This window comes from Protopterus annectens, chromosome 7.part0, assembly GCF_019279795.1.
Source record: "Protopterus annectens isolate FY-2018-M chromosome 7.part0, PAN1.0, whole genome shotgun sequence".
NCBI classification, from domain to species: domain Eukaryota; kingdom Metazoa; phylum Chordata; order Ceratodontiformes; family Protopteridae; genus Protopterus; species Protopterus annectens.
This window is the reverse complement of record NC_056739.1, coordinates 607,904,191-607,920,570: the sequence shown is the minus strand read 5'-3', so window position 1 is coordinate 607,920,570 and position 16,380 is coordinate 607,904,191. Positions and strand designations below refer to the sequence as shown.

General features: G+C 41.6%; 1 protein-coding gene across 1 annotated transcript in view; it reads right to left on the bottom strand.

The window, feature by feature from the left end:
* Positions 1-16,380, bottom strand: part of LOC122806067 (GRIP and coiled-coil domain-containing protein 2-like) — a 1,105,805-nt gene that overhangs the window by 623,758 nt on the left and 465,667 nt on the right. The gene's annotated exons all lie outside the window — the stretch shown is intronic.

The following is a 16,380-nucleotide window of genomic DNA, read 5'->3' as shown; positions in this document are numbered from 1 at the left end:
AATCTGTCGCCCAGTATATTAGCAATATCTGTTGGCTCGGTATAGGAGTTACCATTGTGCAGTAGCTTAGAGCAAATCTGGGTATTTCCGTGGAGATTCTTTACATAACTATAGAAGGCCTTGTAGTTGTCTTTACTATCTACTGCAATTCTGTTTTCATAGCTAGCTTTAGAGGATTTGATGAGGGATCTCAACTTTTTGTCGAGGCTGCTTTTTATCTTTACATGTGCCCCTTCTGTTCCCCCTTGTCAGTTAATGGCCAAATGCTTAGGCGCCAAATGCCAGGAAGGTTTCTCTTCAGATATTTCTGCCAACATCCCTTGTGCTGCTGGGTGAGTCACTGGGTGTCATACCCAACCGCCATGGATCTTGTGTTTGACCTGAGTGGCAGTTGGGAACTTGGAGACTTCAGCTCAGTCCCATAGTGCTGCTTTCCTAGGTAAGCATGGCCTCAGGGTTGCCACTGTGATGCAGTGTTTCCCTTCCAGAAAGGAGACATGCAAAAAGACAAAGCCTGGGGCAGTCTTAGTCTTTTCACATGTTGCCTGGGGCAGTCTTAGTCTTTTCACATGTTGCCTGGGGCAGTCTTAGTCTTTTCACATGTTGCCTGGGGCAGTCTTAGTCTTTTCACATGTTGCCTGGGGCAGTCTTAGTCTTTTCACATGTTGCCTGGGGCAGTCTTAGTCTTTTCACATGTTGTCTGGGGCAGTCTTAGTCTTTTCACATGTTGTCTGGGGCAGTCTTAGTCTTTTCACATGTTGTCTGGGGCAGTCTGAGTCTTTTCACATGTTGTCTGGGGCAGTCTTAGTCTTTTCACATGTTGTCTGGAGCAGTCTTAGTCTTTTCACGTGTTGCCTGGGGCAGTCTTAGTCTTTTCACATGTTGCCTGGGGCAGTCTTAGTCTTTTCACATGTTGTCTGGGGCAGTCTTAGTCTTTTCACATGTTGCCTGGGGCAGTCTTAGTCTTTTCACATGTTGCCTGGGGCAGTCTTAGTCTTTTCACATGTTGCCTGGGGCAGTCTTAGTCTTTTCACATGTTGCCTGGGGCAGTCTTAGTCTTTTCACATGTTGCCTGGGGCAGTCTTAGTCTTTTCACATGTTGCCTGGGTCAGTCTTAGTCTTTTCACATGTTGTCTTGGTCAGTCTTAGTCTTTTCACATGTTGTCTCGGTTTATCCCTCCACAGAGTCTCCCTCCCTTCTGGTGTACTGCATGCCTGTAGGTCAGGGCAAGAGGCTTTACATTAGCTCCCTCCTTTGAGTCCTTATGACCATTGCCAAAAGGACACATGTAAATGGAAAAGGCAATGGTAAGGCAGACTGCTGGCACTGCATGCAATCGGGAGTCATTGCTGCTACCAGTAGTCTGAGTGGGTAGCCAGCACAGGTATGGGACACTTCAGAAGCCCACCATCTGAAGCCCCATGCCTGTCCTTGGCACATAAGTGGAGTGACCGTCCTTACTCTGCTTTTTCTCTTTACATGTTCCCTTTCTGTGCCCCTTACCCACCAAGTGCCTCTGGGTCAAGGGCAGGAAGCTTTCTCTTCAGAGATTTGTGCCAACTGCCCTTGTGCTGCTGGCTGCATCAGTGGGTGTCATACCCAACCACCATGGATCTTATGATTGACCTGGGTGGCAGTTGGAAACTTGGAGACTTTTCAGCTCAGTCCCATAGTGCTGCTGTCCTATGTAAGCATGGCCTCAGGGCTGCCACTGTGATCCAATGTTTCCCTTCCGGAAAGGACACATGCAAAAAGACAAAGCATGGGGCAGTCTTAGTCTTTTCACATGTTGTCTTGGTTTATCCCCCCACAGAGTCTCCCTTCCCTCTGGCATAGTGCATGTCTGTAGGTCAGGGCAAGAGGCTTTACATTAGCTCCCTCCTTTGACTCCTTATGGTCATTGCCGAAAGGGCACATGTAAATGGAAAAGGCAGTGGTAAGGCAGACTGCTGGCATTGTATGCAATCGGGAGTCATTGCTGCTACCAACAGTCTGAGTGGGTAGCCAGCACAGGTATGGGACACTTCAAACGCCCACCATCTGAAGTCCCATGCCTGTCCTCGGCACATTAGTGGAGTGGCGGCCCTTACCCTGCTTTTTCTCTTTACATGTGCCCTTTCTTTGTCCCCTTGTCAGTCATTGTGTGTAATTTGGTGTTTTCAGGGCTGGTGGGTATGTACCTCTGCGGCATCACTCATTGTGTGTCATTTGGTGTTGTCAAGGGTGGTAGGTATGTACCTCTGCATTGTCAACACCAGTTATGTACCTTTTCAAAAGACTAATGGCCCTGTGGATAGGAGTGAAGATGTGGATGGGCTAACCAAGTAATGCATATAATATACATATATATGTAGTCTTCCAATACATCTCGCAAACATCAGTAGTGACCTGTTTGCATTTCTTTCCTGTGCAGACGCGTCCACCTTGTGGCCGTGACATGGCTTCACACGCAGGAGAACGACAAGTAAGAGTGTGGGTGTGTGGCCATTCCTACATTCACTGGGCTGCCAGCCATGCCTCCAGAAATGACAAGCACTATAACTTGAGCTTTCCCATATCTAGTGTGAAGGCATTCTGGATTGCAAGAAGTGGTATGAATTGGAGCGGGCTCCTGCAGTTGTTGGAAGAGAAGTGTTCCATCTACCCTGAGCATGACTTTCTTGTGTTGCACATTGGAGGGAATGATGTCATCACTCACCCACTCGGAAGACTACAGTTTCAAATCAGAGCAATTTTTGAACACCTGCAATCGTGGTGGCCACATTGTCATTTTGTGTGGACTGACATAATTCCTCGCCAGATAAAGAAAACAGCACAAAGTCAACGGGCAGCACACAAGGCCAGACGTTTACAGAATTGATTCATACATTGCTTGATGCACAGGGTGGATCAATAATCTGCCATGAAAGCATCACCACAGAAGAAGTTCACCTATTCAGAAGTGATGGTGTTCACCTAACTGAGGATGGCATTGCGTTGTTCTTGACTGACCTCCACAATGGCATGATGACAGCTATGCATGATAAATTAGTAACATGCAGGTAGTGAGAGTGAATGGAAAACGGCCATGACCAAGTAGGGCCAGTTTGGTAAGTACAATTCTATTGTTATATTTCATGAACACCATTGTCACTACTTACATCACATGTAAATTATATTTTTCTTAGTTTGGCAAATAACTGTGCTAGGGAGCTGGTGAATATGCTGTGTAAGTACAACTGTTTGAGAAGAGTGCTACCACGTACAAGAGAATATGTCTAACCATCCTGCAGTAATTTTATTTCTGCTTTTAGCAGTCCTGTGTAGAATTTAGATAGCAAGAAAGGCTAAGTAATACAGGACTGTTATAAAACGTTTACAGCACTCCTCCTTGCTTTTCCTGACAGATGGTAATGACTCAGTCTTACAGAATACTTGAACCATGATTGTAATGAATGTTTGCACAAAGGGTTATGTGGAGTAATTATCACCTTTGTAAGAGCGTGCAGAATCTTGCAGTCAAGACATGCAGGTGATTATCACATTATTTGTGCAGTTACAGTATAACACTGAGTCATTATCACGTGTCAGGTAAAATCACTGGCAACTGTCACTATTATTCACATTAGTAAAAGTCATTATCACACTGCAAGCACAGGTGTGAGACACTCCATATGTTTTTGAGTGCCACAGATATTTCTTATATTCAGTCTGGTACAGTAAATGTATGTAGGACAGGGCAGGAAATATTACATTACTTCTGTCCTTGATCCCTTATGTCCATTGCTGAATGAACACATGTAAAGAGAAAAGGCATAAGTAAGGCAGACTGCTGACACTGATGTAGGTTGTGAGACTGTAGTAGTATCAGCAGTCTGAGTGGGTAGCCAGCACAGGTATCAGACACATCAGATGCCCTTGAGTGCCACTGAAGTCCCATGCCTGTCCTGGGTTGATTAGAGGAGTGGTGGTCCTTACCCTGCTCTTTCTCTTTACATGTGCCCTGGCTGTAGCCCATTGTTAGTTTCCACTCATACAATATTTCAAGTCAGGCAAGAATGTATCTGTTCACAGTGATGTCTGCCTACTGCCAATCTGACGGTGTGTGCATCAGTGGGCATTGTACCTAGACACCATGCATCTTAGGATCATCCTGGATGGCAGTGGGGAACTTGGAGACTCCTCTGCTCAGTCCCAATTGGCTGCTTTCCTGGATATGCATGGTTGCAAGGGTGCCACTCTGATGCCTTCAGTCCCTCCATGAAAGGCCACTTTCAAAAAGAGAGTCTTGGTACTTCTTTTTGTTTTGTGATGTGCCTTTTCACTCTCCCTTCACTCTGGTACAGTAAATGATGTAGGTCAGGGCAGGAAATATTACATTACTTCTGTCCTTGATCCCTTATGTCCATTGATGAATGAACACATGTAAAGAGAAAAGGCATAACTAAGGCAGACTGCTGACACTGATGGAGGTTGTGAGACTGTAGTAGTATCAGCAGTCTGTGTGGGTAGCCAGCACAGGTATCAGACACATCAGATGCCCTCAAGTGCCACTGAAGTTCCATGCCTGTCCTGGGTTCATTACTAGAGTGGCGGTCCTTACCTTGCTTTTTCTCTTTACATGTACCCATTCAGCATTATGCTGGCTACACCAAGAATGTGTACATTTACAATATGTGTCTACTACTAATCTGATTGTGTGTGTGTGTGTGTGTGTGTGTGTGTGTGTGTGTGTGTGTGTGTGTGTGTGTGCGTGTGCGTGTGCGTGTGCGTGTGTGTGTGTGTGTGTGTGTGTGTGTAAGCTGCTGGTTTTCAGGTCGTTCGGTATGTACCTCTGCATCATCTTTGCAAATAATGAACCAAATAAATAATGCCTATGTGCATAGCAGTGAAGATTCCAACAGGCAAACAAGGTAATGAACATTATATACATATATGTGTTGTAGTGATACAGTAAATACCTGAAACATCATCAGTAACAGACTTGCATTTTTTAGGACTAGGGTTATGGCAATTATATTTTTTTTCATATTTTACTGAATGACATTGGTAAGGAAAGATGTCAACATGCTATGTAATACCTCATTTTGAAGACAGTATTAGTCCTTACAATGCTGTAAAAGAAATGTGGCCTTGCGTTCTACACATGTACAATTATCGCAGTTTGTTTAGGGCTTACATAATGGAAATTATGATTTTATTCATACTTTGGTAAATAACTTTGCAAGGCAGCATGTCAATGTGCTAAGTAATACCTCATTTTGAAGACAGTATTCATAGCTCCAACACGCTAAAAGAACTGTGTCTGTATGTTGTACACATGTACAGATATCACAGATTGTTTAGGACTCAGGTTATGGAAATTATATATTTTTTCATATTTCAGTAAATAACTTTGCTAGGGAGCATGTAATTGTGCCAAGTCATACCTCATTTCGAAGATAGTGTTAGTCCTTACAACATGATAAAATAACTGTGTCTGTATGCTGTACACATGTACATATATCACAGTTTTTTAGGACTAAGGTTATGTAAATTATGATATTTTTTCATATTTTAGTGAATTACTTAGATAAGGAAAGATGTCAACGTGTTAAGTAATACCTCATTTTGAAGACAGTATTAGCCCTTACAACGTGGTAAAAGAAATGGGGCCTTGTGCTGTACACATGTACAAATACCACAGTTTGTTTAGGGCTTACATTATGGAAATTATGATTTTTTTTTCATATTTTGGTAAATAACTTTGCAAGAGAGCATGTCACTATGCTAAGTAATACTTCATTTTGAAGACTGTATTAATGGTTCCAACATGGTAAAAGACTTGTGGCTGTATGTTGTACACATGTACAGATATCAAAGTTTGTTTAGGATTTAAGTTATGGAAATTATGATTTTTTTCCATAATTTGGTAAATAAATTTGCAAGGGAGCATATCAGTGTACCAAGTAATACCTCATTTTGAAGACAGTATTACTCCTTACAACATGGTAAAAGAACTGTGTCTGTATGCTGTACACATGTACAGATATCACAGTTTGTTTAGTCTTGTAGGATTATGAAAATTATACATTTCCAATACTTTTCATTATTATGCCCATATCTTTGAAGGGAGCATGATGATGACAGAAATGATGCATCATTTTCAAGCTGACATTGAGCCACACAACCTGTATATTGATATGTAGCCCCTGTTTGTTAGAGGTGATGAGATATTATGCTTCATACAGTAATGGTTAAGGTATCATTTTAAAGCTGACATTCATACAAACAAATTAAATACAAATTGTATGGGTCTACATGGTACATTCACCAAGATATTGTGCTTTGTTTTTCCAAAAAGGTAAAAATATGACCAATATCAACATTCCTTGGCAAATATTTAATAATGACTTAGATACACACTATCAGTTTACACTGCTGGAAAGGTCAGTGTCTGCTGAACAACTTTCGCATTTACATTTTTGGTTTAGGTCTTATAGTTAAAGAGTTATGACCATTTGTTTTCTGTATGGTATTACAAATGGATTTTCTGAAAATGAGCTCAGGCTGCACTGCTGTTCCTATGGTGGAAGTAAGCAGGCAACATTTTCTGAGCTGCTCCGGAGTGACTGAGTTAAGGGAGGGAGTTCCTTCCAAAACATGGCATAATTCCTTTTTTATGTTAGAAAGTACCCGCTTGTCCATGGTAATCTTTTCCCAGTTTGAAATCGACTGAGCTAGTCTTTTGGAGAGGGGCAGGGCAGGACCATGGAGGGGATTAGAATATAGTTACAGTCATTTTTCTGAGAAGTGAGTCCTCCCAGATCTGAGGTTTCTACAGGAATCTCATCTTACATACCTTCCTGTGTTTCAGAAGTGGTCTGGATTCCCTTCTAACAAAATAAGTGGGCTTGGCAGGGTAGTTTCTCTGGTATCTAGATAAAGAGGTAAGCAGAATCTGTCTGCAGTCTTTCATAGTTTTGCCTTGTTCCCGTAAGGATTTAAATAAGTTGGCTGCCTGCAGGCCAAACAAGATTCTTGTCTAAGGGAGAATCAATGAGCTTGGTTTTGAAGTCCTCTAGCATAGGTTGGTTGCACAACCTGCACACCTGCGGATGGCTGCACCAATAGCAGCTGCTCACGAAGAGGCCTCATCAGCATCACAACTACATTTTATACTGTGTCTGGCCACATGAGCGGCCTGATTAACAACAGACATGATTTACTGTTATGACTCCTGAGCCCTGTGAATTCCCCACTAACTTGTTCAATCTAATGAGGATGGGCAACAGATATTTGGTCATCTGGGTCTGATAGTCAGAGGCATCGACAGCCAGGCTTGAGGAAATACAGACTTTCCTTCCTTCCTATCCTTATGAAGCAGGGCATTGGCGCTAGGGAGCAATTTAGGAGGTTTGCCCAAGAAGAGAGAGATTGCAGATGGGTCTACTGTAGAGTTCTTATACAAGAATTTAAGTTCATCTAAAGGTCTGTAAAACCTTTCTGGCCTGTTGGGTGCAGGGGCTGCAAACCAGGAGCTGTAGAGGTGGACTGAGGGCATCCAAAAGACCTCCAGAAATTGAGGGACAGGTGGAGCAGGAGTGCCCACTTCAAAGAGGTTGTAGTACCTTTTCTGGACCTCTGAAATTTGTCTAGACTCCCACTCAAAATAATTCATGTTTAAAATAGTCTCCCCAAAAGAAGCCTCTTCCATAGGGGATTCAAGAGAGATGGATTCTTCATCATCTGAAGGAACCTGATCAGGGAAGTGAATATGAGAGGACTAAGCTAGAGAATGGTCAGTCAGAGGCATCTTCCTCTTCACAGGAAAATTAATCAATAGTAATTTTCTGAATCGTAGAAGGGTGATGGAGAAGACAAAGAAGGCAGTTTTAGTGTCATAATGGCCTTGAGCACCTTGTGAGAAGTCCATCCACGTCTTCTCTCTAGATGGAGGAGGTGAAGGGAGACGTTTAGTCTTTTGTAGTTTTTCTTTGGTGTGAAACCCACTTGAACCAGGCAGGGTGGCTCAGACCCCTGATGTACTTCAATTAACTTTCCAGGAATCTCTTCCCTGATTAAAACCTGTGTGATGCCTTCTAGCCCCTCTGAAATGATAAGTCTGGGTCCCCCTTCTCAGTAGAACAGGTGTCTTCAGTCATATGTCCCTCCAACGCCATACCGGCTTCTGACAGGATCAAGGTAGATAGCATCAGAAGAAGAGTTGGATGTGCTGAAGTTTCTGCAACCTCAGTGAGTTCATCAGAATCAGACTGGGCAAACTGAGTGTCTGGCCTCAGCCTATTGTGAGATGTAGGTACGTCTGGAGAGGTGGAGTCCGTCATCTTGGAGTGGGCTAAATGTTTCAGACGTTGGTTCTCTAAGAAGGTGTTACGTGAAGATAAACAGGATCACAACATGTTGGACACAAAAAAATTGGCAAATGGAACAAGCCCTGCAGCATGTTCCACGTCAAGGCAAAATAGACACTGGGTATGGAGGCCTTTATAGGGAATTTGCCTACCGCAATCACACTTACCCCTCTTAGCTAACATCTGACTTAGATACAGCAAAGCAATAAGTAAAGGAAGACTCACCAATGGGGCACTTTCTTAGTAGCTACGATACCAATGATCATGCAAAGATCAGTCCGACAGGTACGAGACCTGTATTCGGGGCTAGTAGTAAGACAGTTTGAGGATTTACTCAAATGTCCACCTTAATACCCCTACATTTGTGAGGTGAGACTAGATGTTGGACATACGATCCAGGGAAGGTTAAGCTTTGGTACCTTGGCCAGTCATCAGGAATGAAAACCCATCTGTTTGGAATATACAGCAGTGGTCTTAGTCAGGACATCCCTAGTGATCTAGTCTTACCCTCTTCAGTTTCCAAAACCTACTTACCTAAAATTCGTCTCTTTCAATTCAAATGCCTAACTGCCTTTTCACATATTTTTAAAAACTTACAAAATCTTATATTCTTTAGTTTCAAAGCCTAACCTCAGGCTATTTAGTTAAAAAACTCTCCTAATCACATTTACATTCAAAAACATGATTACAAAATCTTACACATTTTTGCTTTACTACCTAATCTTACCTTATTTGGTTTCAAAAGTCTAGTTATCTCTTCTCATACTTTTTAGTTCCAGAATCCTATTTCTCAAACCTCACTTTCATGGACTTCAAAAATCTAAATATCTATTATCTTCTTTCAGCAGCCTACTTAATTTTTAGAACCCTCTTACTGTATGCAGAGCAATGAATATGGTGCTATCAGGTGAGGTGCTCCTCTCTGATCCACCTTTATTTCCATACCCACCACTGGTATAGTTTCAGACCCATGGGACAACACTGGGGACTTTAAGGTAAAATGAGTTAAGAAACAACCTATGAGAACAGCTGATAGTCAGCTGGAGAGAATATAAACATGGAAAAAAATAGACTTACACTAAGTGCTCACTTATGGAAAGGCATATAAAAAACCTTGTCAAATCTATAAGCCATAGTACAGGCATTTCAGAATACTCAAGTCAGAGGTGGTAAGTTTCACAGCCCCTACGCTAAAGGATAACACTGCCCAAGATGCAGAATCCTTTACAATTGCACTCTATGAGCACCTACAAGGATGCATGGAGTGTGCCATCCCTAGCAAAACCAAGACTCACTCCCCTAAGAGAGGGAAACCAGTCTGGTGGACCCCTGCCATAAACAGGTTATACAACAAAAGGAGGAAACTAGTTCAGAAAAAAAGCAAATCCCAAGAAGGAAAGACATCCCCGATCAGTATCAGTAAGAAACTAAGGTCCCTTATAAAATTATCCAAGGCTAACTTCAAAAGAAAAATAGCCAAGAACTCGAAAGATAACCACAAAGCCTTCTTTAGCTATGTCAAAAATCTAAGTGGCAACTCGCAGATATGCTCTGAGATCGTGCAAAATAGCACAAAATATACTGAACCTACTGATATTGCCAACATACTGGCAGACAGATTCAGTGCAAACTTCACCTCCCTCTCACCTTCAAAACGGCCCACAACAATACCGGAAAAGTGTAGTGTCCCGGAAATCACAGAAGCACAGGTGAAAACAGCCCTTTCAAAAGCCAAAAACACAGCATCAATGGGGCCAGATGTGTCCCAGGCTGCGTCTTGCACAAACTACAAAATGAACTAACTGCCCACCTAAACACGCTGTTCAACCTCAGCCTCTCCACAGGCTACGTGCCCATAGAATGGTGCAAAGCAATGGTTATTCCGCTCCACAAAGGAGGAGCCACAACTGACCCTGGTAACTATCGCCCCATAAGCCTGACTAGCCTGGTCTGCAAGGCTATGGAGCACATCATCATGGAACTCATTAACAAAGACATTGGGAACCTCCAAACACTTGACCCGACCCAGTTCAGCTTTGTTAAGGGCAGATCATGCCTACTAAACCTTATTGACTTCTTTGAGACAGTTACCAAGGCCATAGATGAAGGAAAGGTGGTTCATACAGCCTACCTTGATCTCGCCAAGGCATTCAACACCATTCCTCACTCGGTATTATAGTAAAACTCACCAGCCTGAACATAAACCCCTACGTCACAAGATGGGTTCCAACTGGCTTACAGACAGAACTCACACGGTAAGAATAGGGGGCTCCAGGTCTGACTCTAAACCAGTCACAAGTGGTGTCCTGCAAGGCTCAGTTCTGGGACCCCTACTGTTTGGCATATATTTCTCAGAAGTACAGGCAAACACAGGAGGACTATGGCTAACCAAGTTCGCCGATGAATGCAAACTGGGAGCCATAACTGACTCTCCGGCTGACACGGACATCCTCCAAAAAGGCCTTACTGAGACAGACACCTGGTGTCAAAGTCATGGCCTCAAGCTAAATGCCAAAAAATGCATAGTCATCCCGTTTGGGAAAAACAAAACACCCACGAATTACCACATAAGCGGCAGCCCCCTTAATACAGAAGAGGTAATAAGAGATCTGGGGACCCAGTTAGATAGTCATCTCTCCTTTGACAATCATATTGCCAAAGTAATTAGGAAATCCTTCTCTGTGGCCCATCTAATTACTAAGGGGTTTGCATCTAGAAATAAAGAGGTTATAGTGCCCCTCTACTCGTCACTCATCAGACCCATCATAGAGTACAATGCCTCATTTGGGATGTACCTCACAAGACACTTCCAACAGCTTCAAAGACCACAAAAGCACCTCACCAAGAGGATTACTGGCCTCAAACATATGTCCTATGCAGCCCGAATGAAAAAACTCCAGCTGTACTCAGTGGCATATCGCTTACTCAGAGGTGATCTCTGCCTGACTTACAAAGCCATGTCCAACTCAGAATTGATGGACATGCTCCACCTAAAAAAATCCAAGTCACTGTGAGCCACGCGCTCAAGTGAGCTAAACCTCGCCACAACAATAAATAGAACATGCTGGAGGGATAGATTCCTGTCACAGAGACTCCCCATGCTTTGGAACAAAATTCCTAACTACATTAGGCAGAGCCCCTCATTAACACTCTTCAAGAGAAGCCTTGACGAGTGGATGGGTAACAGAAAGTACTGCCTGGGATCACTTCATTGGCTCTGCTCGACAGAGGCTCAGTTAATTAATCAATGGGGCGGAGAAAGCCGACACACTCTGGCTAAGCTTATAAATGCCCTCAGGCAGATAGCCTAGTACCTACCTATGAACCTATGACTACACTGGGCATCTGGCAAACAGGGGACATTTAGACAGTACAGTCATGACTATATGAACACCAGGGCAAGACTACTATGGCTTTGGGGTGGGTCTGACTGACAGAGATGCAAGCATAATGAGTACCCTCAGGCCAAGTTGAGAACACGTCACGCAGGCAGGACTGAAAGCTGTGTCTTACTGAGCAAATTAAACAGATTTGCAGAGGTTACTCCCGAGGTCTCACACATAGCAATATCACTGATGGTCTCCAGTTGTATAGGTTCACAGTTAGTTAGGTTTATAGACAGTTACTAGGCATGCAGTCCAGAAGACCACTGAGGAGGTAGCTGAAGTTTTCAAATAACACAAAGCAGTGTCTGGTTAGGTGACTTGTTCAAGGTCACACAGTAGGCAATTTAAGGTGGAGATTCACACCCTGTAGACCTGGCACAGGAAGCTGATCATTAATCATATAATCCTAAACAGCAATTGGACACCCCTAATTATCACTTTTTGCACTAAAATTGGAAGAGAACTGGGTGTGGGACTGCACTCCTCCATGACTCAATCAAACATATAATCACCTCTAAAAAAATAATATGCAATAGTACACACTAACAAAACAGCTAGGGAGATGTAACAGGCAGAAGGAAAAAGCGGAAAATGAAAATGAAAAGGAAAATGAGTAGGGAGGAATATTAACGGGATGGCAGCAGCAAAGGAGTGTTGCTGGATTGCTGGAAGACAAGGCATAATCCTTGAGTACAAACAATAAGGCAGAATGTCTGTCAAACGCTCTGATGGAACTCTAATCAGTAGCTCAGAAATGGACTGGTGTCAGAGGACTGGAAGGAGGACATGGTGGTTTAACTCCACATGATGAAAACAAGAACAGATCTGGGTAACTGCACATCAGTAGCCTCCAGGAAAAACCCCAGCATAGTTTCACTTTATTTATTTATCCTTTGTTGACTGGGTTAGTCCCACTATGCTAGTAGAGTGTTTTCAGTGGAGACCCGAGGAGGTATTTATACTACCAGGGGAAATTTGACCACAGTATCAGGGAATTTCCCATGCTCTTTTTGATAGTTGCCATGGGATCTTTTACATCCAACTAAGCTGCCACCAACTTATGCAAATGGGACCTCAGTTTAACACCTCATCCAAAGGACTGGACTGTACTGCAGTGTCAGCAATCTATCTACCCAGTGTGGGAATATAACCCTCAGGCTTTTGCAATGAAGCCAAATGTACTACCTGTTCTGCCACTAGCACTGAGGTTTAAGAATACTGCCAATCTAATCTCATATATTTGTATGAGTAGTGACACTAGGCTAGACGATCAAGCACAGAGGATGTGACACACACTGACTTCAACAGTTAAACCAGAAATTACTAGAAAGCAAAGTTATAGAAGTGTGGAAAGAAAAGAAAATGTCTCAAGGAAAGACTAAATAGAAGGAAGTTGAGCACAGTGCTCTGGGATGGACAACCAGCTGCTGATAGACAGCTACACATGTTAGTTTTAGGCCAGATGTTCTTTTCAGGAACCAAAATGACAAAATAGTCAAAATACACTCCAGGAACCACAGAAAAGCAATGAAGGACCACAGCTTTCCATACAAAGTTTTATTCCAATATGGAGTGCTTTCGTCTGACCTGTAACCAGACTTCATCAGAGTATACACAAAGAATCACACACACAAGTTTAAATCCTCTCATAAAAAATCCACATGACCCCACACACCCAGTCAAATAGGACACAAAATGAAGTAAAACACATAAAATCATGTTATTACACAAAAAATAATAATAATTTCAAATATTATAATTATTGTTTTTCCGCAAAACGCAATTAAACTTGATAAGATTTCAGTTTTAACACACTGCCTATAGAAGTTTGTTCATTGAGCACAGGGGAAATCTAGCATTTAGCCTCTATTGCCAAAGTAACTCACATTGCTCCAGTAAATCCTCCCATGGACCTCCCCTAGGGTTCCTTAAAACACAATCCAGCCAAAAAAATAAAAAGTAATGAGATGGATTATTGTGGACGTGCTTGGCTAAAGAATTAGTAGTCCTGTTTTTTCTAATATTACGGGAGTGCTCATATATTCGCTCCCTTAACTTTCTAATAGTTTTCCCTACATAGAAACTGGTTCATTTTTGACACAGGACCAAATAAACAACTTCCTTGGTATTACAGTTACAGAAAAAAGTGGATTTTAGAAAGTGTCCATTAATGTGGATGTAATCCATAATCAAAATAAATTTACTTTGGGTACAAAAAACACACTTCCTAGTACCAAACTTCTTGTTAAGATACAAAGCCAGATTTGTAACATGGGGCGCCAAATAATTTTTTATAGTTCTACCTTTTTTGTACACAATAACTGGTCTGTCCCCCACCTTAGACGAGACCCCATTAAATCGGGAAAAAAATTACCAATTCTTATTAAGAATATTCCTGAGAGCTTTATCTTCTGCATAATACTGCATTACAAAACATGTGGAGAAATCACTGCTCAATGGGTTCGTATGTTTAAAGAGTTCATTAACAGACCCAATATTAGATCTGATGAGTGGTACAATATTACCAGTCTGTCTTCTACCCCTTTTGTCTGTACAAACAGAACTAATAAGCTGAGGAGGATAACCCCTAGTACTAAACATGTTTGCCAACACTTCACTTTATCAAAAAGCTTATTATCTGAAATCATCCTGGTAAACCGAATATATTGGCCCCTGATGATTCCCCTTTTTTGAAAGTTGGGACGGTTACTTTCATAGTGTAACAGGCTATTGCTATACATTGGTTTCCTGTATATGGTACTCTCGATACTCAGTTTCTCCTTGTTCTTAAATAAAGTAACATCTAAGTAATTAATTGAGACAGGGAGATTGAAATTATAGGTAAACCTCAGAAAAGGCGTAGTGGAATTCAAATATTCCACGAAAGAAACTATATCCGATATGTCACCCTCCCATGCAAAAAAATATCATCAAGGTATAGGGTATACATTCCCCATGGGACTGTCTCAAATTTGTTAAACAAAACATTATTTTCCCATTGTATTAAAATTATGTTAGCAAAAATGGGGGCACAAGCGGCCCCCACAGCTACACCTTTAGCCTGTTGGAAGTACTGCCCCTCTAGAAAAACAAAATTGCTCTTCAGTACCAGTTCCATACATGTGTTCAGTGTGTACATTTCATCTTGACTGAAACAATTAGCTTCACTTAAAAAATCATTGAACCAAGCTAAACCCACATCATGAGGGGTAACATTAAATAGTTCTACAACATCTACTGTTAAAAACACCAACTTGTCTGAATAAGTGAGTATCCTAATTTTTAACAGAAAATCCCAAGAATCGCTGCACAAGTATGAGATACTGTTGACCCTCTCTTTCAATTTAATGTCAAATATATTATGCCAGCGAATGAGTTTTAGAACAACTGGCGTTGACTATTGGTCTCATAGGGGGTGTCAAAAATGCTCTTGAGAATTTTCGGTATGCCAAATATAGAAGGCATGTAGAAGAAATCATACAGCATGCTACTAATCTGCCCCAGATCAAATAAGACCTTAATAATATAATCAATCCTTTTATAGGACAATTGTATTAAACTTAAAGATGTTTCCTCACAGAGCTCACTATTAAACACATAACAATGCGTCCAAATGACATAGTCTTCCTAAGTTATAATAACTACCCCCCTACGCTTCTCTGGTGTCATAGTTCTTATTCATTGCCAGTTTTGTTAGTAAATCAAATTCAGCATCATTAAGATTATGTTTGTACTATTCCTCTGCTGCACCAGAAACCAGAGCTCTTAGTTCAAACTCCACTAGTTTTTCAAAAAGCAACAAGGGAAGGGATAGCATTGGGTTGAAAGTACTACTTTTATGAATGCTATCCAAACAAGCATTTTTCAGAAACCCCATCAAATATTAGTTTAAAATTTAACTTTCTAAGATATCATTTAAAATCCAACAACAGTCTTTCTATCTTTACATAGTTCGTTGGAACAAAGGACAAACCTTTACAAAATAAATCAGTAAGTTATATTTCATAGACATTATTGGTAAAATTGTATATTGAAAAGTCACCTTTAAAGTTAAAATCATCTGCAGACCATCAGAAGGAATGAGCCTGTTGTAATCTGCAGGTCCACCATCATTATCAGAGGAAAAATAAATTCTAAGTCTTGTTCTGTTTGCAAAAACTCCTGCCCTTCCTCTGGCGCCTGCCATTCCTCACTTGTTGTACCGCCTTCCTTCCTGGTGAATTCATTTGCTGATTGGTTCTGTTTGCGAGTCTCTTGGATCTTCTCACTGGTCTGTTTTTTGAGAGGCTGAATTAGCTTGCATATCCATGTCCCCACCTCCTGAAACAGAGGGTTTAGGATAAACGTTTCCTTTTAGGTAATCGTTCTTATCACAGATAATTTTATTTCCCTTCCTTTTGTGCAAAAAAGAAATGTCTCTGTCTATTTGCACAAAAATGTTACTGTACTGACTTGAATTGTGCTCGAACAATAAATCCTTAGTAACCAAGTCATTAAGACGGTTGGCTTCAACAATAAGGCCATCTATAGCATTATGGTTATGCTTGATAAGCACTTCTAGTAACTCAAATCTGTGCTTATCAAACAGACTTAACAGCTCTTTATGTAAGGGGGGAGTCTGCGAACAGTCCATTAGGAAATTTCCAACACCTCAACCCTT